General features: G+C 39.2%; 1 protein-coding gene across 6 annotated transcripts in view; it reads right to left on the bottom strand.

The window, feature by feature from the left end:
- The window catches only part of ROBO1 (roundabout guidance receptor 1), a 1,120,933-nt gene extending 1,100,047 nt beyond the window's left edge, over positions 1–20,886 (bottom strand). For 5 of the 6 annotated variants that reach the window (XM_077878763.1, XM_077878768.1, XM_077878765.1 and 2 more), the window contains exon 1: positions 20,670–20,886. The gene's annotated coding sequence lies outside the window, so the exon portion shown is untranslated. The remainder of the gene's footprint in view (positions 1–20,669) is intronic. The other variant, XM_077878764.1, reaches the window with a different exon arrangement.
- Positions 20,887–23,337: the final 2,451 nt, after the last annotated feature.

The following is a 23,337-nucleotide window of genomic DNA, read 5'->3' as shown; positions in this document are numbered from 1 at the left end:
TCCACCAATAGGATGCTCACAGCTTGCTATATGTGAATACTTTCCCTAGAATACTCTGCTAAAGCAATATATCAATAATCAAATCATGAATATTATCATAGACAATTGATTTTAATGATTTCAAGTTCATAATTCTGAGACAACTTATCTTCATGCATTGGGAGGGCAGGGAATGATCCAGTTTTGAATGACAGCATCAACAACTCTAAGACCTGTTTCATTCTGACAATCTCAAATCATTAATATGATTACTCCATTTTATGACAAACCATCTCTAAAATGCATAAAAGTTCTAATCATTAACTTTGACATAAAAGTAGTAAATTGTACCAATTTTAAAATTGCACTTCATGAAATCCTACTATATTCATTTAAGGCACGCTTTCAGACCTGGTAATCTCTTTATTACATCCTCTGATTTATAAGAAGCATATATATTGAATTGTATACCCTGCTGAATTCTCAAATTTTAAGTAATATATACAAATATGCCTATAAACAAGTGGTATTGCATGTAGGAATCCATTAAGTAAATGTCAGTGCATTTCATCTGTTATTTTCTTAATTTTTAATTTTTACTGGAAAACAGTATTGAATATCTTATATGGAGAACTTACTTTTATGCACAAAAGTTAAAATTATGTTTCACGCTACCAATTAACATTTTGTACATCACAGCAGGATTGACTATATTGATACCTATCAAATTATAATTGCTAGATAGATATAAAAGGACTATGCAGAAGAACATAAAAAGGGTGGCAAATTACTCCCTTCTTTTAAATCCACACCTTTCCAATGAGATAGTGCAGATTCTCTAAGTAAGAAGTGGAGTCTGTTTCCTGAAATTTTAAATTTGGGTTGCTATGTGAAATGGTTTGGCCAAGAAAACATTAGATCAGGTTACAAGTGAACCTCGAACAGTTTGTGCTCGGGCTTGCTGTCTTGCTGCACTTTGAAGCATGTGAAGAGTTTGGGCTACCTGCTGGAAGATGAAAGATCCTTTGAGGTGCAGACAAGGCATCTCAGCTAAGTCCTGTCCCCCAGTCACCTGTTAGCCATTTGGTAGTTCTGGTGTTAACTGCCAGGCACATTTACTCCAGTAAATGGTAAACACACTTAGTTCAGTACTGCTATAGAGGTGTGTTTCTCCTGGCACTTCTCTATCTGGATCTGCTATTTCATTATATTTATGAAGTCTAACTCTGGGTCTCTCATCAGAATTTTTTTTTAGCTTCTGTCCCAAACTAGACTGACTGTTTCCCACTAAATTCAGAAGATATTTCTATGATTCCTTTGCTACTACCTTCTCTAATTATTTTTGCAACATGAGCAGTTGTATTTACAGGAGTTTCCTTCAAAAGCAAATGTGCTTGATGAAATGCTTTCTGCCCCAAGCACTGGTGATGGAAAAATCATTTAGACATTACTGGGTTTGGGTATGAGTGCTTAAGAGAGGGCTAAGTACCTTTAGCTGGACAATGATACTCTGAGGGGGCAAACAGAGCCAAGAAGGTAGTTCATAGTACTTAAAGTCTCTTTGTCTGTTTTGTTTCATGTTTATTGCAAAGATCTGGCCAAAACCAACTGTCTCTTCCTGAAGTAGACCTCCATTTCTTTGCTACCATCCAATGGCATCTGAGTGGCATTTGTTTAACCATATAATATACAAATTGCTAATGTAGGAGCAGGTATCTATATGAAGTGTTATTTCAAAGACTGATAAGAAATAAACCCTATTGTCAAGGAAAACTCTCTACTTCCATTATAAAAAAAAAGCTACATATGGAGAAAAATAAGTATTAGTAGGGAGCCCTTTATTAAAAATTTACACAATGACTACATTTTAAAACTCCTAACTTTTTGAAATGATGAAAAAGAAAAAAGAAACATATCATTATTGACTACAATTATCTATTTATCTATCTTCTTGATTATACATATATAATCCCTCTCAGATGAATGCCTCAAATGCCCACATGTCTATAATCCAGGATAAAAACTGTACCCAATGATTATTCCTATTCAAACTTTCTATTTCAGCTAGAAGTGTGCTAGTTAAGTGCCCTTATAGTTTGGAAGGATAAAAGGTGGCCCTGCAAGCATTCAGAGTGTTTTTGCTTTAAGTACAGCTTACATCCATTATTCCAACCAGTGACAGAGATACGGCTTATTGCCATATCGTCATTGGTTGACCCTGCTCCGCCCTGAAATATTCTAGCTGAGAACAAATTCTTCAATCACAACACTGGTATCTATGAGACAGAACACCTAAATAGAATAATACTTACAAGGTGTTTTCCAAAAAAGGGAAAGAACTTTGTCAAATCGCTAATGTATGGTTATTAGCAGTTAACTAACTCTGAAAAAATAAAATCCAGTTCTTGCTTTTTTAAAAAAGAAAAAAAGGTCAATTACTGTAATTTCTTCGTTCTTATAACAATTTTTGATGATTGCCAAATAAATGTATCAGAGCAGGCTGTAAGAAGATTCATTTACATTTAATGTAACGGAAGCTATGCAAGGCAGTATGACAGACAGAGAATTTGGGGCCAGAGGGAGAGACAAAGTCTACCTGTGCTTCTTACAGACTGTGTCTTTAGGCCTTTGTTTCTTTATATTTCAAAATGAATGGTGTAATACCAATTCTACAAGCTTGGGAAAAGATTAAATAATCAGGTAAAAATGCTTGCACAAAAAAGATAGCAAAGATTGAACATATGCCATGTGTTTTCTCCTTTTTTGGAACACAATACTAAAGTTTAGTTAATTAGGATATCATTACAATTATAAGGAAATAAATTAGTCCCTTAAGGACTTAATTGGCTTAAGGCCATGTCAGTTTATTCTTTTGTCTTCATCCATGACTTCTTTTCTTTTTCTTCTTGAAAATCCTCCTCACTGTGAATCCATGTTTTTCTTCATATAACTATATGTTCTTCATATAGGTGTATTTCATATAAGGGTACAATACTGCAAATTGCATCAGCTTTGCTATGGTGCTACTTTATGGATACAGTGGCAACAGCATACAAAAATATGATTTGGAACTTTATAGCCAAGGTTAAAAAAAGAAAGTAAAAAATTAAATCAATCTATATACCCTTCCCTCTACTTCTAAAGATAGTGGGATATTTAGTTGGATTCATCCTATTCATGATTTACCATAGACTAACTTTATGGAAAAATTTTTCAAATCTATTCTTTTCATATATCCATCCAGAAAGGAAATGGTACACTTTTGTATAGCATGGATGTGATTAACATATTTTCCTTGATCCTTAAAAAACACCAAAATTTTGGAAATCAAAGATTAGAAACAGCTACATTAATTTCTGCAAAGAAATAGGCTGCTATTTAAGAAGACTTACTGAAAGACACGAATAAGTAAATTGTGATACAAGCACTCTATTCATAAATTTCTTGCCACTTTGCCATGTTAGTACTTAAAACATAAATTTTTAAAGTCCATGTTCTAACTTGGAATTTTTCCAACATCTTCTTCTAAAACGTGTATAGAAAGTATTTTCAAAACAAGCATTATTTCAATCATCAATCTATAATATGATTTCTTATTTATATTATCTCAATTTCTACCTCAATTTTCCTCTCTTGATGTCACTTTCTACTTCTGGGTCCCTGGTTTCTCATCTATAAAGTAAGAGGATTAGGAATACATCCAGATTTTCTACAATCTCTAATAATCTGGGATATTATACCTACTACATTTTTAATTTGCATTCTTTATTCCTCGAAACAACTCACAGCCATCATTGAACCTACAATACTGCTCAACTTTTTTTTTTTTTTTTAGATTTTATTTATTTATTCATGAGAGACACAGAGAGAGAGAGGCAGAGACACAAGCAGAGGGAGAAGCAGGCTACCTGCAAGGAGCCCGATGTGGGACTCGATCCCAGGACCCCAGGATCACAACCTGAGCTGAAGCAGACACTCAACTGCTGAGCCACCCAGGTGCCCTGAGCCCAGCTTTTAAAAACAGGTATTACTTAAAGTAATAATTTCAACAAATATACACATGTATTTCAGTGATAACTCATATTTGCATAAGACTTGGTTGATAGGGATCCCTGGGTGGCGCAGCGGTTTAGCACCTGCCTTTGGCAGAGGGCGCGATCCTGGAGACCTGGGATCGAATCCCAAGTCGGGCTCCCAGTGCATGGAGCCTGCTTCTCCCTCTGCCTATGTCTCTGCCTCTCTCTCTCTCTCTCTCTGTGACTATCATAAATAAAAATAAAATAAATAAAATAAAATAAAATAACTAAAATAAAATAAAATAATAAAATAAAAGACTTGGTTGATAAATATACTGAATCCTAGTATAAATTATGTAATTTCTAATATATGTATTACCTCAATATTATTTTCATTCCACCAGTTATACTCTGTTAAAAAAGGAAGCTAAATCCAAATTGCTACTTAATTTCTAAGTTATTTATTCAACATTATTTTCTTTATACAAGGGTGTATTCCAGCCCCTAAATCACAAGCAGGGAATGTGAATTCACATTCTACAAACTGGATTTTCTTTTTTTAAAACACAAGTATATTTTACTTGCAGATATATTTCTAGTTTTTAATGTTTAATTGAAGAGACTGGGACCTAGAAACACAATCTGTGGGAATCTTGGAGCATTCTGTCCTTTATTTTCATTTATTTTGGAAATATGTTTGATTATCTAGACTTATATAGGATACTGGGACTCCTACACAGATTTTAGTCAGAAATCATAGTTCCTCTGAGTATGGTGTTCTGCACAGTCACAGATGGAACATTCTATTTATTTATGGTTACCTCACAACCCAAAAGATAGCCAAGAAAAACAGGGTGATCAAATAACTAAATGGAGGATGGGACTAATATTTGAGAAACGTGCAGAACAAATATGCAATGGGCTTCAGAAAAATATATCTACCAGTTAGAGGAAATCCATAATGGCAGATAATGGGACAAGAATGGGACAGAATAAATGATCAAATAACATCACTATAAAGAGTTGTTAATATAAGTAAATATATGAATATGTAAAATTAGTGATAATATGGTTGGTAAAATTGTCCTCATATTTTTCTTTCCTTTTATGACCTGGGTTTCTGGTCATAAAATAGACAGCTGTTCAGTAACCATGAAAACTATATGATTGCAGATTTTGATGGATTCAGGCATATTGATACTTCCAATTTTAAAACGACTTTATGAGTTTTACACATACCTTTATATATAAATTATTTCAAATGACAGTGGTAGAAATTCAAATAGATCCGCACATTACATTAACATGAATTTAAGAAACAATCAGTTGTCTATAGCGAATTAGAGACTAACAAAATGCTGATTTGGATATTCAGATTCAGAGCTTATGAGGCAGTAGTTCAACAAAAGGAAAATTTGTGATATACTTAAAATATTTGTAAAAATAAATTTCGATTATATCATAAAAAGCACAATTCTATTATCTTTATAGCAGATGGAAGAGAATGATTATAGAACATTTGTAGTCTTTACATGTGGAATTGTATTATTAGTATGGATCTGCATGGATGTTTAAGCCATGTTGTTTAAATTTAATTTGTGTAATTCCAAAATTTTCATTGGAAATAATAGATATGGTCCCAAATGGCAAAGCCCTACATTTTTTTCAGGTCTTTTCTGTTTTCTTAAATTATCTTTCTTTCTCTCTCTCTCTCTCTCTCTCTCTCTCTTTTTTTTTTTTTTTTTCGTGTGTGTGTGTGTGTGTGTGTGTGGTAGTTAGGGCTACTCTAACATGTAAGCATTATGAAACTCTGCATGCCACACCAAAAATTATATGACTTAAGCAATTCATTTTGCAATATACTTAGCTGTTCTAAAGTTCCCTGAGAAATAAGTTTTTTAATGAGTTCTCCCATGTAGGTATGTGGTCTAAATCTGTTGAGCATTAGCTTGGGAATGTATTATTCTTTTCACTAGGAAACAATGTTGACAGTGAGGGTGGAGAACACAAGTGTAGGGATGGTTTTACTCTTCATGTATGAAAGGAAAAGTCAATAAAATATGCTTAAACCTAAGGTAGTATGCTAGTGTTATAATTTTGTGAATTAAAATTTTCTCTTGCTATTAAAGTTTAATAATTTCATATTTTTCCTGAATTTATTCAGTATCCTATACCTTTGTACACAAGGGGAAACTGAATTGGTCATTAATTCTCCATAAATATAAATTTTATAGACTATTTGTTATTTACATCACTTCCCATTCTCTTCCCATTACACAAATAAATGGAAATTAAGTTATTATACCATTACATTTCACTATTAAAGGCAAAGATGTCTGCACATTAACACTGCAATCTAAATGTAGAATAATTAATGTATTATCTACTAGAAATATTAAAATTCAGTTTTTCGATATAATCCCATTGAATTGAAGGAATGGTATTAATAAAATTTAATAGTTAAAAGTCCTAATGTGTGTTTGATAATTTAGCTAAGTGTTATTATGCAGACAAAGTCGAAACTACATGCAAAAGAGCAAAAAGCTGTGTATATGATCTATGGTAGGATGGCAAAACTGAAGATACTCAGTTTGGGCCATTAAGCCAAATATATAATCTACAGGACCCTGGGGTCTGTAAATGGACTATTACACACTATTAAAGGTATAAATGAAGGCTAAAAATCATTTATCTCTCACTAAGGAAGTCAGAGACTTTTTTAAAAAATATTTAAGAATAGTGGTCACACTTTATGTTATAATTTTTGTCTATTATATTATGAACATAGGCTTACAAAGCAGTGAAAAGTCTGATTATTCAGAATACAAATAAAACAATTTTTTCTTACTCATAGGATCATTAACAAATGGTGACATAATGTTAGATACCAGTATATTTTTCCACTTCTTTTTCCTAGAGAAAAAGTTGCACAACCTAACATTAAAACAGAGTAGCTGGAAAACCACTGCCAGAGTCCTTGAATACACTATATATAAAACCAGCCATCCATTCATCAAAAATAAGAATTTAAGTATCACTGGGTGCAAGGCACTATAATATGTACAGAGGTAACAAATAGAAACAACATATACCTCTATCTAGTTCTTTGATGTTCTTAATTTAGACAGGAAACAAAGATGATGCAATGCTAGTTTTTAAAGATTTTATTTATTTATTTGACATAGAAAGAAAGAACACAAGAACACAAGGAGCAACGGGCAAAGAGAGGGAGAAGCAGGCTCCCTGCTGAGCAGGGAGCCCAATGTGGGGCTCAATCCCAGGACGCTGGGATCATGAACTGAGCTGAAGGCAGATGCTGAACAAACTGAGCCCCCCAGACGTCCCGATGCAGTGCTATTTGATATAACCCCTATTACAGTTGCAGCAACAGTGTATTGTAAAGCCAAAAGAAAGCTATTATTTCTGTCTGGTGAAGTCCAGAAAATTTCATACGTGTATGTCACATCAAAGATGGTTTACCAGGTCAGAGAGAGAGCAGAGAGAGAGAAAGGGTATCTGGTGATCCCACTCAGAGAAAAACGTGTGAAAGGACAGAGATAGGAGTTTCTGCATAGAGCCCTTATATACATTCAACACATGTCTTTTGAATAGCTCCTCTATGCAAAGCACTCTCTTAGCAATTGGAGAAACACTGAAAAACAGAGGGCCATCCTTCCCTCCTGGTGCTGACCATCTGAGGGAGACAGGTATTTTAACTGTGATAAGGCTCTTTTTGGGGTCATCTGGGTGGCTCAGTCAGTTAAGTGTTTGCCTTTAGCTCAGGTCATGATCCCAGGGTCCTGGGATGGAGCCCTGCATTGGACTCCTTGCTCTGCAGAGTCTACTTCTCCCTCTCCCTCTGCCTCACTCCCCCAGCTCTCTCTCTCTCTCTCTCTCTCTCTCTCTGTCTCTCTCTCTCACCATCCCAAATAAATTTTAAAAATCTTTAAAAACAACAACAACAATAAATGATGGGGAGTTCATTTGGAACATGAGAATTTCCGTGGTGGAGGAAGAGTGAGGACAGAAAGATGAAGAGATACAGTAAACCCTGAAAGTAGAAATTTACATCTGAGAAGAGAGATCTGTGCTAGAGCAATATACTTGAATATCATCAAAATATTTACTATAAAGCAGTTGTTCTCATTACTGCTGCCCATTAGAAACACCTAAATCACTTTTAAAAAGAAAATCAAAGCCTGTTTCCCAAACAATTCTGATGTAACTAATTTGGGCTACAGGACATGGAGATTTAAAAATACTAAACAACAACATAACAAAAACAAAAACGAAAAGAAAATCAAAACTGCCCAGGGGATCTAACGTGCAGCCGAGCTGAGGACCTCTGCCGTGGAGAGACATAATTGCAGGAGGTCTTTTAATGGTAAGAGCCTGGACTTTGAACCAAACAGAGCCATGCTTACAAGGAAGCTCTGCCAGTTGGCCATGAAACCCTGCACGTGAAAGTCACGGACTCCTTGCCTGCAACCACTACTCTTTGATTTGTAGGATTACGTGCAAGAAAAGTAGAAAGGTGCTTCTCAGGATGCTCTATAAATATCATCTGTAAGAATCATCACCAGTTATTATTATTCATACACCATCATCTTATTCTCCATTATGTAAGTTTGAAGTTGGGCAGTGAAGGAAATCATGGAGGGAAAATATGCAGAACCCCAAGAAAAAGTTCTATGGGCAGAATCTGGGGAACAGGAAGCATTTAAGAGACTAGTAGAGGAGACAGAGACCAACAGAGCAAGATGTAGAAGAGCCAAATGTATGGAGACCTAAAAGAGAGTGGTGCCCTGAAATTTAGTTGATCTATGTCAAACTTCACGAAAATCTGAAGTAGGATGAGTCTGAAGCTCGGCCACTGATTTGGCAAATTCTAAATGTATAAAGTCTCAAAGTGATCACATTAGGGCTGCACAGACCTACAGGTGGTTGCGGAGTAGGGGTGCAGAACCAGAGACAGCTTAGGAAGGCAAGAGAAGGCTACTATTTCCAGAAGTTTAATTTTTAAAAGGAAGGGAGAGGATACAAGGGGGTTACTTAAGGAGAAAGGATTCTGAAACTTTGAAAGACCTTTTATCCTAAAGTGGAAATAATTATAAAAATAAGTAAAAGAAGGCAGTTATGGAAAGTTGAAGCGATATGGAAGAGGCAAATTGAAGAGCTATGACCCCCATTTCTTTGCTGCTTTGGCACCAGCAACCAGGGCAAAATAAATATATTCACTAATACATTAACTATCGCTACAGCTCTCAAAAAAGGACAAGTCCTTCCTTGGTATTTTCCCCTACCTCTGTCCAAGCTCTCATTCTCTAATGCCACTTTAATAATAGTTTTCATATCCCCAATGCTCAGAATGAAACTGATTGATTAACTTGTCTAGTCGGAATATCATTCTAATAAGCTAATAAAATCAGGATCTTCTTTCCATGCTCTCAAGTTTACTAAGCTGAATTTAATTTGACAGAAAAACACCTGTAATCAACAGCATCGGGCAAAAGAACATGACAGAATCAAGCCCAATTGAAAAACAATTCGCAGCTCATGCCTCCTGCACAATACAGGAAAAGCCTTACTTCTGTGTGCTGTACGAAGGGCAGCAAATTTCAGGGCGCTTTTTAAGCATGCCAGACCATCATCCATGAAAAAGAGTTATCAGAAGATGTCAAACCGTACCTACCTAGAAAATGTAAGGGTAATCAGAGGGCGGATTATGGCAGGAGGTGAATCCTTACACTAAGGAAAGAAAACATGAAAGGAGAGAGTGAGACTGTTGCTCTATTTCCAGCACCAAGAGCAATTGGTGTTCTCACCATCCCCACAAAGCCCCTTCCTTGTACACATCCTGCCCCCCAAGGAGTCAGCAGAGGAGCAGATGCTCCATAATCTGCAATTCACTATACCCGCATACATTTGTGTCACAGAGTAATCCCATTTGATCATATTACTCTTTCATCTAGCAGTTTGCATGTGCAGGTGACTAAGGCACTCTCTTACTGGCCACTTTGCATCACCCCAACACAACGTCCTCCTGGGGGTTCACGACTACTTCACTGCATCCAGTTACGCAGTCATTTCATTCCAAAACCGCCAGCATACCCCACCAGCTGTCTTACCCAGAAGCACAGTACTCATTGTTAAGGGGGGGTGTTTTTTTCTCCATTAAGTGTACTTGTTTAATAAAGTACACCCCATAGAGCAGATAGATCCGTTGCATTTATGTTCATTTCCCATGAACTCTCTTCTGGCTCACTGCCTTTTTCTTAATATTAATAGGCAGAGAGACTATTCTATGGTGCTGTGTTGAAAATGAGCATTTAAAGAACACTGAGAAGCCACATTGGAATGAAAAATCTTTTCTAAGGGGTGAGGGTGCCCAACCACAAATGGGCTTAATAAATATTTGTCAAAATAATTTTGATGTGGTAAACTACGTATAACATAAAACATATGGTATTAACCTTTTTAAAGTATACAATTCAGTGGCATTAAGTATACTGACATTGTTGTATAACCATCACTACTATCCATTTCCAGAACTTTTTTTTTTTTTAGATTTTATTTATTTATTCATGAGACACACACACAGAGAGAGAGAGAGAGAGAGAGAGAGGCAGAGACACAGGCAGAGGGAGAAGCAAGCTTCATGCAGGGAGCCTGAGGTGGGGCTTGATCCCAGGCCTCCAGGATCACATCCTGGGCTGAAGGCAGATGCTAAACCGCTGAGTCACCCAGGCGTCCCCATTTCCAGAACTTTTACATCATCCACAAGTGAAAGTCTATACTCACTAAATAATAGTGCCCTTTCCCTGCTCCCCTCAGCCCTAACAACTGACAATCACCATTCTCCTTATTGTCCCTATGAATCTTACTATTGTAGGTACTGCATACAAGTGGAACCATACGGTATTTAACTTTTTTGTCTGACTTCTGTCACTTAAGATAATTTTTTCAAGGTTGATCCATGCTGTAGTGTGTATCAGAATTTCATTCCTTTTTAAGGCTGAAATAATAATTAACTGTAAGTATATAGAACATCTCATTTATCAATTTACCCACTGATGGACATTTTGGTCGTTTCTACTTTGGCAGTTGTACATAAAGCTTCTATGAACATGGGAGCAAACATCTATTCCAGTCTCTGCTTCCAATATTTAAGGACATACACCTAGAAGCAGAATTGTTATATCATATGATATTCTGCCTAACTTTTTGAGGAACCACGATACCATACCATTTTCCTTAGTGGCTGCACCATTTTACATTTTCACCATCAGTGCACAACAGTTCCAATTTTTCCACATCCTTGCCAACAACTGGTGTTTTCTACTCTTTTTTTTAAGATTTTATTTATTTATTCATGAGAGACACAGAGAGAGAGGCAGAGACACAGGCAGAGGGAGAAGCAGGCTCCCTCCATGCAGGGAGCCCAATGTAGGACTTGATCCCGGGACCCCAGGATCATGCCCTCAGCTGAAGGCAGACGCTCAACCACTGAGCCACCCAGGCATCCCACTTTTTTTTTTTTTTTTTTTTTGTAATAGCCATTCTAATTGATCTCTATTTGATATTTGAGAGTGAGTGAATTTACTTCCACCTGTGAAGGAATCTAAATCTTAAAGAGATGGTATGTAAGGAGATCATCAAAGATTAACTTTAACTCTCCCTTAGTTTCTTCTGACTGAGCCCCGGGTGCCCTTCCCTTTGGTTTCTTTGGAGTTTCATATTGTTATTACCTTCCTGGTTAGGCTGAGATCATGTGTTTATTTCCAAGAGATGCTAACATCTGTAAGTTGCGAAATTACCCTCACCGATATGATAATGTTTGACAATCCAACTTAGTGGCACTTATTCACTGAAAATCAAAGGCCATTAGTATCTCCATTCATTCATTCATTTGTTCCAAATTTTACCATGAGTTTATTCTTCCCAGCACAGTGTAATTGAAGTTTCTGAGATGATGGACTATTCCATATCTGCTTGATCCATTATATTAGCCATTAGCCACATGTAGCTATTGACTATGTACAATGTGACTATTTCAACTGAGTAAGTCACGAGATTAATAGGCACAGCATAGGGAATATATTCAATGATACTTTAATAGCAGGTTTAGACAAATACACTAAGAATCTGTTCATCATCTTTATCCCAGTTAGTATGGTCATTAAAAATGGCACATGAGTACCACTTGTAATAAAGAGGAGTACAGGTGCGCCTGGGTGGCTCAGTCAGTTAAGCGTCTGCCTTTGGCTCAGGCCATGATCCCAGGGTCCTAGAATGGAGCCCCACATCGGGCTCCCTGCTCAAGAGGGGAATCTGCTTCTCCCTCTGCTCTGCCCCCTCCACTTGTGTGCTCTAATAAATAAATAAATAAAATATTTAATAAGAAGTAGAGTATAGGTAGGTGCTAATTTCCACTAAAACACAAAGAGAAGAGAGATGAGCTTCCTAGGGGAAAATTAGGAAATGCCTCAAAATGGAGGTAACCATTAAATTATATCTTGAAAGATGAATATGACCTCACTAAATAGAGGAGAAGGGTATTTTAAGAGGATAGAAAGGCAAAGGCAATTAGCTGGAAACCAAGTGCTGTGTTGAGGGACAGTAAGTGTGTGGTACAGTGAAAGAGACACTATGCCTAGCGGGGAAGTGAGAAAAATGGAAAGAAGTTAGAATAATAGTCCCAGATCTGAGCGTGAAGGGCAGAGTCCAGAAAGTGGCAACAAAAGAAATGAATAAGAAAAGGTAAACTGTGACTTTGCTCTTTTCCTAAGTAGTTCCTTTCCTTGCTCCAAGTTATGACCAAAACATTAATTGGAAAAACTGGAATTAACGGGCTGGGTGTAATTTGTAGTGTAGGCAGAGGCTTTTCTTTAAATGTTTTTGCCTTTTTTTCAGAGAAGCTTATAAATAGAAGATTCTTTCATTGGCCAAACTGGACCATTCTTAAACTCTCTTAAATTAATACAAAAATCTCTTAAATTAATACCCAATATTTAAATAATCCAAGCCTTGGCTTAGCGCCAACCACAGTTGTGTGGTATTTTCTTGTCCATTATAGGATAAAAAGCAAATTCTTACAGAAACTGGCTATCACTATATATAAGCAGGTAAAGTGGTTTTACAGTCCCCCTAGTTCCTCATTCCAAGGTAAAATGTAATATGTACAGCGCACTGCAATAATTTCCTATCTAAACTTTTTGCCATTGTTTTAATATTTTAAGTGCTTATTCAAGGGATATGCATCAATCAGAAGCTATTGGCTGTTGTGCTAAAATATCATTCCTCCTATGGGTTATATAATTCACCTGGCAAATGGTCAATCACGCTTCATTCCTGAGTGAATCATGATTCTGCCTTTGATCTACTTTGCTAGTCTTACAAACAAGGAAAGTGTGTCTTTGGGATATTCATTAATATTCTCTGTAAGAACTAAAACTGAACTAAATTATGCTAGGCATAGCTAAAGGACTCATTACGCATGAACAATTCACAAACCATTTAAAGAGATTATACAGTTTGTCATAAAAAGCACTGGTCTTTAATTCTAACTGAATATAAACCTATTTGGGTTGAAATCTTAATTAATGATTTTACTCTGGTTCATTAACATTGTGATGTTTCCTCAAGATAATGGTCCACATACCAACCTGGCAGACAATGACCAGAAAAAATGTGTCTCAAATGCGGACAGGTGCCAAGTAGCCTTGTAGGCAAAAAAGGAATCCAACCACATATGGAACATTCATACGTGACAACCACAGTTCTCAGCACATGAAAACTAAAATCAATTCTAGATAGATCAAAGAGCTGAATGTAAAAAGCAAAATTTGAAAACTTAAAAATATATGAGAATATTTTATGACTTCACCATAAGGAATGGTTTCTAAAACAAGACATAAAAAAGAGAAAACATAATGTAAAAGTTTTATTACTTTTAATGAAACAAAATATACTTAAAAAAATAAGACACACTAAAAAACCCAGAAAAAATAAGATGCAGCCCAGGGAAAAATATTTTCAACCAAATAGTTTAACCAAAAATGAGTTTGGATGTAGGATATATAAAGGACTTCTATAAATCTACAAGAAAAAGATAAATATTTCAGTTAAAAAAAAAAAAAGGTAAAATCTTTTTTGAATAATTCACAGTGAAGACAGATGAATTCTCAATGAAAAGATGTTCACTGCACAATCAGGAAAGAAAAATGAAAACTATTCAATTGGTAAAATTGACAATATTAAATTTTGCCAAGTGTAGACAGAATGGTAGTTCTCACAAATGTGCTTGGTATATAAATGCTACATGTGTTGTGTGGGATTTGGGCAATACCTGAATACAGGAAATCAGTAAATTCCACATAATCAAACAATTTCATTCTTAGGCATATCCATGAAAAAAAGAATTGTATACATTCCCAGTGATGCATGCACATGCACATGCAAATCATTGCTACACTGTTATAGAAATTGGAAGTGCCTAATTGTGGTAGATTTTAAAAAATGGAATACTATACAGCAATGAAAATGAATGAATCAAGTCTTCCTGCATTGACTTAAATCACAAAAATCAATATTCCTGAGAATGCACATGGTATGTTACAACTTATTTAAATAATATAGTTATTTAATACAATACTATACATGAAGGGTGTACATGTATCAAAAGTTAATACATGGGGATGAAAATAACAAATTTACTATTAAGTTACCTCTTGGAGAGAGATGCAATCTGTGCACAAAAGGTTTAAATTTTGTTTACTATGTTTTTACATAATCCAAGTGGTAATTTACAGACATTTGCTTCTCTCTATTTTCTCCATCTCTGCCAAACATGTCATAATATCACAAAGTCAGAGTCAGTAAAGTTCCAAATACTCTACATTATAGCATCTCAACTCTACAGGCCATCTTCTTATGTGATTATTGAAATTGTGCTCTTAACCAGTATGTCCTTCTGATGCAGGAGTCTCTTGCTTCATTAAAAATGAATCACATGGGGATCCCTGGGTGGCGCAGCAGTTTGGCGCCTGCCTTTGGCCCAGGGCGCGATCCTGGAGACCCGGGATCAAATCCCACATCGGGCTCCCAGTGCATGGAGCCTGCTTCTCCCTCTGCCTGTGTCTCTGCCTCTCTCTCTCTCTCTCTGTGACTATCATAAATTTAAAAAAAAATAAAATAAAAATAAAATGAATCACATGATTTGACACACTATGCTCTGTGATCAAGTATTTCTTTGAAGCACAGTAATCCAAGAAGACATGCCCATAGTCCTCAGTGAGATCTAAAAAGCTACACTGATGGCTTCTCCCAAACTGCCAAATTGAGCGCCAAACTGACCTAGCTGATTTGGGGAGCAACTGTTGTGATAAATTCCACGTGCCTAGTTACATCTGAAATGCTTGTTGGAATATGGATTCCAGAGTCCTATCTGCACATATTTTAACGTATTCAATCTGATCGGGGGTCAAGGGAGTGTTATTTCAGTGTTATTTTTCTTGATTAAGAGGTTTCCTTGGTTCAGTGGCCAAAGTTTGGAAAATACTGCTTTGAGGAATTCAGTCCCTTGATAAAAATGAATAAATATATACAACAGAATTCCAGAGATGTTATTAAGAAAGCATTAAAGGAGGTATATTTAAATCTATTTGCTTAACATGAAGGTCTTCACAGAAGGGTAACAGCTGCTTTGTGTTTCCAAAGATCCAAAGATCAAGAAAAGTGAGAACCATTATGAGCCAAAGTTCTAACACACAAAAGCAGAGAGGAATGATATAGCCTCAGTATTTGAGAAAATGCAAGTAGATTTTCATAGTAATTGATAAAGCTAAAAACTGAAGAGAGGAATTCTGAGTCCAAATGATAGAGCACCTTCAGTAACAAGATAACCTTCATCACTTGTGCTCTAGAAAGAGGACTCTTGCAGATATGATGTATGGATTTAAATGGAGCAAGAACGGAGGTGAGTTGTTAGTTTAGAAGGCTAATCCCAAGAATTAAAAGTGGGAACTGGGGGCAAGGCTGTCTATGGAGAAAAGAAGCTAGGTTCAAGAAAAATAAAAGCATTAGTAAATATATATGTGTGTGTATTTTTTTGTTGTTGTTGTTACTTGAGTGTAGTGGATGAGGGAGAGGGACATGTCATAGGTGATTTTGTCCTGATGCATGATGGACTTACTTAGGACTTAGAAAACCAAGTAGAAGGTCAAGTATGGTAGGAAAAATGATACATGTACCTTTGAGTAATTTCCTTTACTATATTTTCCTTACAAATTTTTGCAATATATCTCTAGCTGGAGATATCAAGTAGATTTTTGGAAATACAGGAGTAGCAATCAGGAGTACTATGTGGACTAGAGACATAAAATTTGGATTTCATTAGTGAAACTCTAGACACGATCTGGGGTGACTGAGGAGCATGAGGGCTAAATGCAGAAATATAATGAACAAATAGAAAGCTGAATCTGACAGGTAATTTATGTAAAAAGATATGATATAGAGTGCTCCAGAAATGTCAGCTTACTCCTCCTAACTCCAAATAAAGACCAAATAAAATGGCAGAAATTGTAATCTATTGGAAATTTCAGAGATGTATAAAACTAGAAGGGTTGGAAATAGAGATTACATGGTAGAGGAGAAACATGAGGGTTGGAATGCTCAGAGATTACATGGTGGAGGAGAAACATGAACCACCCTTAAAAATGCGTAGGATTTGGCTAAGTTAAAGTGGGGAAACATGCAGATCATAGAAGCCATGTGTGTGGAAATATGAAGGTGGAGGTGTACAATTTCTGTCTCAGAAAGACGTAATGGACTCTTCCAGATTCCTTGGCCATATTTGTGCAAATTTTGAAGTAAATGATGAAGACTCTAATTTTTATGCTTCTTCTTTAACTTCCAGAGATGATGGGACAGTTGGGGCAATGATTAGAGAGGTGGGCTTTCTTACTAAAGAAGTTTTCTCTGACTATGACATCCTTGCAAAGTCACTGTTTAGAGAAGACTGGTCTGAGGGTGGTGCCAAGAATGGTTTGGACATGAAAAGGATACTGATATCAAAAAATTATGAGTGCTGAAACAAAATTTTTAAAAATAATGAAACTTCTCTAAATACGAGAGGGAAATATAGTCCCATGGAAACTGGAGAAGCATGTACTCTGTCATGAGCAAGAACTTGTTTCCAATTGTGGATCTTCCCCTATTTGCTGAATGACTGTGTATATTTTGCTTAACCTCTCTGAGCTTCAGTTTCTTCATATATTAAAGAAATCTAAAGAAGATTCTTACCTCAAAAGAATGATGTGAAAATTGAATGAAATATCTATTGCAGGTAAGATGCCTAATGCTATGCCTACAGTTTTCTCCTATGTGGCCTAGGGTAAGTCAGCTACTCTTCTAACACCTCTATTTCCTATAGCATTGGAGACTTGGCCAGTTCATAGGACACTAATATGTTTTAGATATTACCATGAATGCATTAACAGGAATATTGCTCACTCACTTCAATAGCAAATTTAGACATAAATTATTATGTGACCAGATAGTAAGTCTAGTCTATTGTATGTTATTATGGTTATGTTTCTGAACTCAGAGATCAGAGAGCGAGAGAGCGAGAGAGAATGAGAGAGAAAGGTGCGGGGGGAGAGAGAAAGAGAGAGAGAGAGGAAATCAGTTGAGTTTTCTGGACTATAAGGAGGAACTCATTCTCTAGTGGACTGGATGGAACCTCACCTCAAGTTACATTTCAAATGGTGCATTGCACCTGCTCATTCATCAAGCTGCCAAGGGCTTGCTTTGCTGCCCTGTTTTGTTTTGGTTTGGTTTTTTTCTTCTTCTTCTTTTAAAACTCACACCTCTGCAGTGTCTTAAGTTGCTCTGCCTCATAATGAAAGTAACATAGTAAATCTTGCTTGAATAAAAATAGCTCCTAATATATCAAGTATAGATGGATGCCAAAAGGTGAGTTCTCACAGCTGAGTACATTAGTTTCCAAATATTGCAAGTGAGCATATAGCTTCCCTTTCATTTCTGACCAATGTTATTTTGTTTCTGAATTGATTCCACTACGCAATAAAATAAAGACAATTATACAGGCCAATATAATTCTCTTTGGGGAGATATCAGGATATTTTTCTTTATTCTGTGCAGTACACAGTAAGAGAAAGTCAGCTTTAAACCTATGGGACTCCAGGGCAGCTGTTGAATCTCTGTCCTCCTCCCATACCCAGACAGTGCTTTGCCACTAGAAATCACTAACCCCTTGCAGAATATAGCCTAGAAGATGGTAACACTATGCTGGTTCAAGGACAGGGGACGTGAAGAAAAGGGAAGTAAAAGGAAGTATGTGGAAAAATCCACCCAACATGTGATTAACAGCTGTGTTCTGAAGCCAGCCTTCATCAGGGATCTGCAGCTGTGTCATTGTGCTTCAATTCTGCAGATCATACAGGGCTAAATTGGAAGACGCATGCAGGAAGATGGGTGGAGAAGGGTTAAAGGAAGTCCAAAATCCATAGTAACGATATGAGGTGCATGCCCTCACTCCTTACTCCTGCATCCTCAGTTTTACCCTCCCCTCCTGTGAGAGGAAGATAGGTTCCTAAGACACACACACACAAAGTCCTCACCCCACTGGTGTGTGTTCTTAGATGCTGTTGCTGATGTTTCGTTTTGTTTTGTTTTCCTTTTGGGGGAGGAAAGGAAGGGACTGATGGAACACCCACTAACCCTTTAATAAAGCCATTAATGAAATCAACATGCTGCATGCCTTTCAGAAAGCTTTCAAAAGATACAGAAGAGACACAGGATTCAGAGTAGCAAACTGAATCTCTCAAAATAATAGGTCTGAGGAGCATCCAAGTTTGGGCCCAAGCCTAACTACCACACTTCTAGCTGGCCTCCTCATAAACAGATGGATTCTCAAAGTATTTTCTATTTAGTATTACATCCTAGTTCCCAAACAACCGTAATGAAGGAGAAATTCTAAGTGGGAAAAGAATGCAATGATATTGTCTCCATCACCACCAACCCCCGCCCGCCCCCCCCCCCGCCCCCCATGTGCTCAAAGACGTATATTTCCTCTGAAAGTTCTCCTTCAAGCAACCAACACCCCGTGTGGGCCATTCTAGAGTCCTTCATCTCTGCCCCTTCCTCCAAATGCTCCCGGGCGCTGAAGATCCACCTCCAAATTAAACCATCTCCCACCACTACTTGAAATACACAAACCATTTCTTCACAGGCCTTTGTAAGGCACAGCCTGACACAATCACTTAAAAAGAAACGGGGCAGATGACCCAGAGGAGTTTGCAAGGTCAGGGCACTCCCTGGTGAGGGCGTGAAAGGGTGGGAGGTGCTGAGGTCAGGGGTAAATGACGCCGCGAAATGAAGGCCCCGGCCCTGCAGCCTCCCGCCTGCAGATGCAGAAGGGTCTCCAGCGAGCCCGGGTCTGGAAGCCTGCCCCGTCCAGCCGCAGAGAGGCCGCGGACGCGCATTTCAAAGCCGCATCTCAGAGCAGCGCACTTAAAAGCGCCAAGGAAAGCCTGGCTGAGGACCGCACTGCCCCGAATCACCTGCGGCCATTCTCTTGCAGGCTCATCAACGTTCCCCGCTGTCGTCCCCTCTCCTGCGCCTCCTCGAGGGCGTTGGGGGCGCACCCCAGGGCTTTTCGGGGGCGGGAGCAGCTCTGGACCGAAGACCCGGAGGGGGTGCCTCGCACGCCCCCGCCCCCGCACCTGCCCGTACCCGGACCGCCCGGGACCCCTGCGGGCCTGGGGGCGTCTCCTGCGCGGGGCCCCCGGGGATGGCGCGGCGCGGCGCGGGGCCTCCCGCATTGTGTCCGCAGCGCTGCGGGGTCGAGCCGCACGAGCGGGAGGAGCGCGGGGGCCGAGGGCCCGGCAGGGGCAGTGGTCGCCGGTGCAGAGGCGCCCGCACCTCCCGGCAGTACCTTTTCCAGCTAAACGCCAGGCTGGAGCGCTTCCCCGCACGTCCCGCGCGCGTGGTTTTGCGCGGGGAGAACGGGGCGCCGCTGGTCATTCACCGGTCTCCCGTCCTGCCCGCTCCCCAGGTACAGCCCCTCCGTCGTGGCCTCGGCCCCCGCCTTCCCGCGGCCGCGCTGCCGTCCGGGCAGAAGCCGCAGGTTGCAGACGCGGGTCTCGGGAGACTTCGCCGCCCGTCTCCCTGCGGGTTCCTCGGGGTCCTCTAGCGGCGCGTCCTCCAAAGCCCCCTGGCGCCCCCCTTGAGACGGAGGCTTTCAAAGTCGGGGCGCCTCCTGCCCACCTGCCCCGCGGCGGCGCCCGGAGCATCCTCGGAGGCGGTGCCCCCCGGGCCCCAGGACGCCCCGCATCCGCGCTCGCGGGCAACCCGGCCGCGCGCCGCAGACACCAGCCCCGAAACTTCTCTGTGAAGCGGGCGGCCCGCCCGGAACAACTCGCAAGGGATTCCGAAGAGCCGCCGACCCAGAAACCCGCATCCCCGCAGGGAGACCTGTGGAGTCCCGCCCGGGCGCAGGCTGCACTCTCGACGCGGCCTGAGGGCTCCGGAGTCCACCCCCGCGAGGCCCCAGCGCCACCGGTCGCGGCAATGTCCGGGCACCCCGCGGGGTCGGGGCGCACCGCTCCGGAGCCTGCGGGCGCTGCCTCGGCCGCCGCGCGGGGGACTCACCCTCCACGAGACGGCGTCCAAGCCCCGGGCCGCGACTTTGCGGACCGCAGAGCCCCCCGGGTCGGGAGCCACCGCCGAGGCCGCGCGCGACTCTCAAACGCGAGGGCGAGGGAATCCGGGCCGGGGGCCAGTCGGGCTTCTTCCCGCCGTCGGCTCCCTGGGAAGACCCGATCCCGCTTCGGCGGAGCCGTCTCGGAGCCCCGCTCCCGTGTTCCTAGAGCAGCGCGGAGCGGACGCGGCGCATGCAAATGGCCCGAGTGTGCGCTTCTATTGGTGGCTGCGGAGGCCCCTGGGTCCTACTGCTCGGCGCCAACTCGGAGGCGCCCAGGGGAGGCGGACTTAATTGATTCGTTACCTCGGGTATTGTGATGCCTGCTGCGAGGTTTAACCGGGGGGCGGGGTGGGGGTGGGGGACCCTCACATTGAAACTCCTGTCATGTGATCTATCATTTCATTTTGGCTTTTAATTGTCTGTGCAGAGTGGCTTTGGCAATACAAAGGGTCTTAAAAGAACATTTTCTGAAGAAGATTCACGGATACTTTTGGCGGAAAAAGCCTCTTTTCTGCTCCCTCGCATGAGTTATTTGGATAGAAATCCAGGAAATGTGTATGTAGTCAGATACTACTGCACTTCACCCATGTGAAATAATACTTGATTTTATTCTAGGAAATGCATGGCTGCTCCGAAGTAGGTTAAAATGCTAGAAGCTGAAATAGGAATGTGAGGATTATTAGTACATTTGATATATATTTTAAATGATACTGAGAATGCATCGATGACAATGCCATGGACATCATTTTTATTACGCAAAATTAATTCAGAAATATTTTATCTGTGAATACTGATAACAGAAATAAAGGTCAACATGAAGATGTTGGCTAACGTCACAAGATTTCAAGTGTTTACCCTTAATTACCGCATTTTCTTTTTTACAGTTTCTCCTTTAGCAAACCCAATAGCAATGCAAATTGGCGCAACAAGGGGATTTCAAGGGAGGCGGCAGGCCTGTGATGACCAGCGATTTGAAATACTTTAACATTGAGCAAAAACACTTCGGTAGGTCATCATTAAATGTATCTGTCTTAAAAGTTAGAATATTAATAGCTCAGTCTTTACATGTGACCTAAAAGCCCTTAAGCATGGTTTTCCCTTGACCTTTAATTTTGTGGAGGAAAAGAGAAATTCTCGTGTAAACTGAAATGACACAGACTCTCCACCAAGTTCCATGGAAGATTATTTGCTGATATTACAGCTTAGGAAATAGCATGATTTTATTGTGTTTGAGATGTAATAGTAATGTAAATTTAATTACAAAATTATGATGTCTGTAATTTACAGCCGAATGCCAGTTAGACAGTGATACACCGAATAAGGTCAGCAACAACCAACTCATAAATTCACCATCCATGTGTAAACCAAATAAATGAAAACGCAAAAGGCAAAAATACAACAGAATTGAGACCCCATTCCAAATATATGTGTAGCATTTGAATTTATGTAGCGTGCGCTACAATCCTTCATTTCCATAACTCCTTCCCCTTCCAGCCCTTTCCCTTCCCCCATCAGTAACCCTTGACAACAGAAGTGTTACTTTGAGTCCGGGTTGCCTTTGCTGCTTTCCAGACCTAACTTAGAGATTACATCCTTGTAGGATACAGAATTAACTCTTACATGATTGAGGTGGAAAAGAAGAGAGCTGCCTTCAGGGTTAGAAGACTGAGCATTCTTAGGTGTATGTCAATTTCTTTCATCAAATATACATCCTTGAGACATCCATGACCACTAATTTGGAGTGAAAAGACATGATCAATTGTCATTATATCAGAGCCAATTTGCTCCACTTCCCCGCTGCTATTGTGTTTCTGGAACAGCCTTTTGGAATGTCTTTTATTCAGGATGATTACAATCACTTTAAGGCTAGGTTCAGAATTTTTCAATTTACAATAAAGTTAACATAAAAGTATCAAGATATTACTATGTTCAGTATAAGACTGTGAAGGACTCATTGTCTGTAAAAGAAAAAAAAAAAAGAAGCTATTATTTGGTAGAGTAAGAAAAGGATAATGACCATGCAAAGTTGAATGGAGAAGACTGATACTCAATTCTTTTTTAAAACAAGTGTATTATTGGCCTTTCAACTTTCTGCTACAAGTAGACTTGAAAAAATAATCACTTCTTCTAAGTGCAAATTGAAAGTTGTGCATTTAATGAATATCGTTTTACAACTGAGGGAAGATGTGTTTTATGCAGGCCAAGTTCATACAAAATTAATGTGATTTATCTATGACTACAATTTAATAGGGAATTTGAATAGTGGACAACTATGATAGTGAACAAACAAGAATAAATACATAAAAGCCCCTATTAACACATTTAGCATACGCTTGTTTGATCAATTTCACTCACTTCCTGCATAAAAGGCCCAGGCAAACATACGGCAAGCTAATCAGAAGTATAAATTCAACTTATTTATTTTTCCAGAAAAAAAGATCTTCCACATCTCTTCAATGAGTTACTTGTGTTTATCCAAATTATGCTCATATATTATGAGATATATGGCATATCATACATATATATTTACGAATATTTAAAATATTTTACTTGGATACAGGGGTAAAAAATTTTTCAAACAAATACTATTAAAACCATAATAGTGTTCATCATTTC

The sequence above is a fragment of the Canis aureus genome, chromosome 30 (genome assembly GCF_053574225.1).
Source record: "Canis aureus isolate CA01 chromosome 30, VMU_Caureus_v.1.0, whole genome shotgun sequence".
In the NCBI taxonomy this organism is placed as follows: Eukaryota; Metazoa; Chordata; class Mammalia; order Carnivora; family Canidae; genus Canis; species Canis aureus.
The sequence above is the reverse complement of the archived record's forward strand: the minus strand, read 5'-3'. Positions and strand labels throughout refer to the sequence as shown.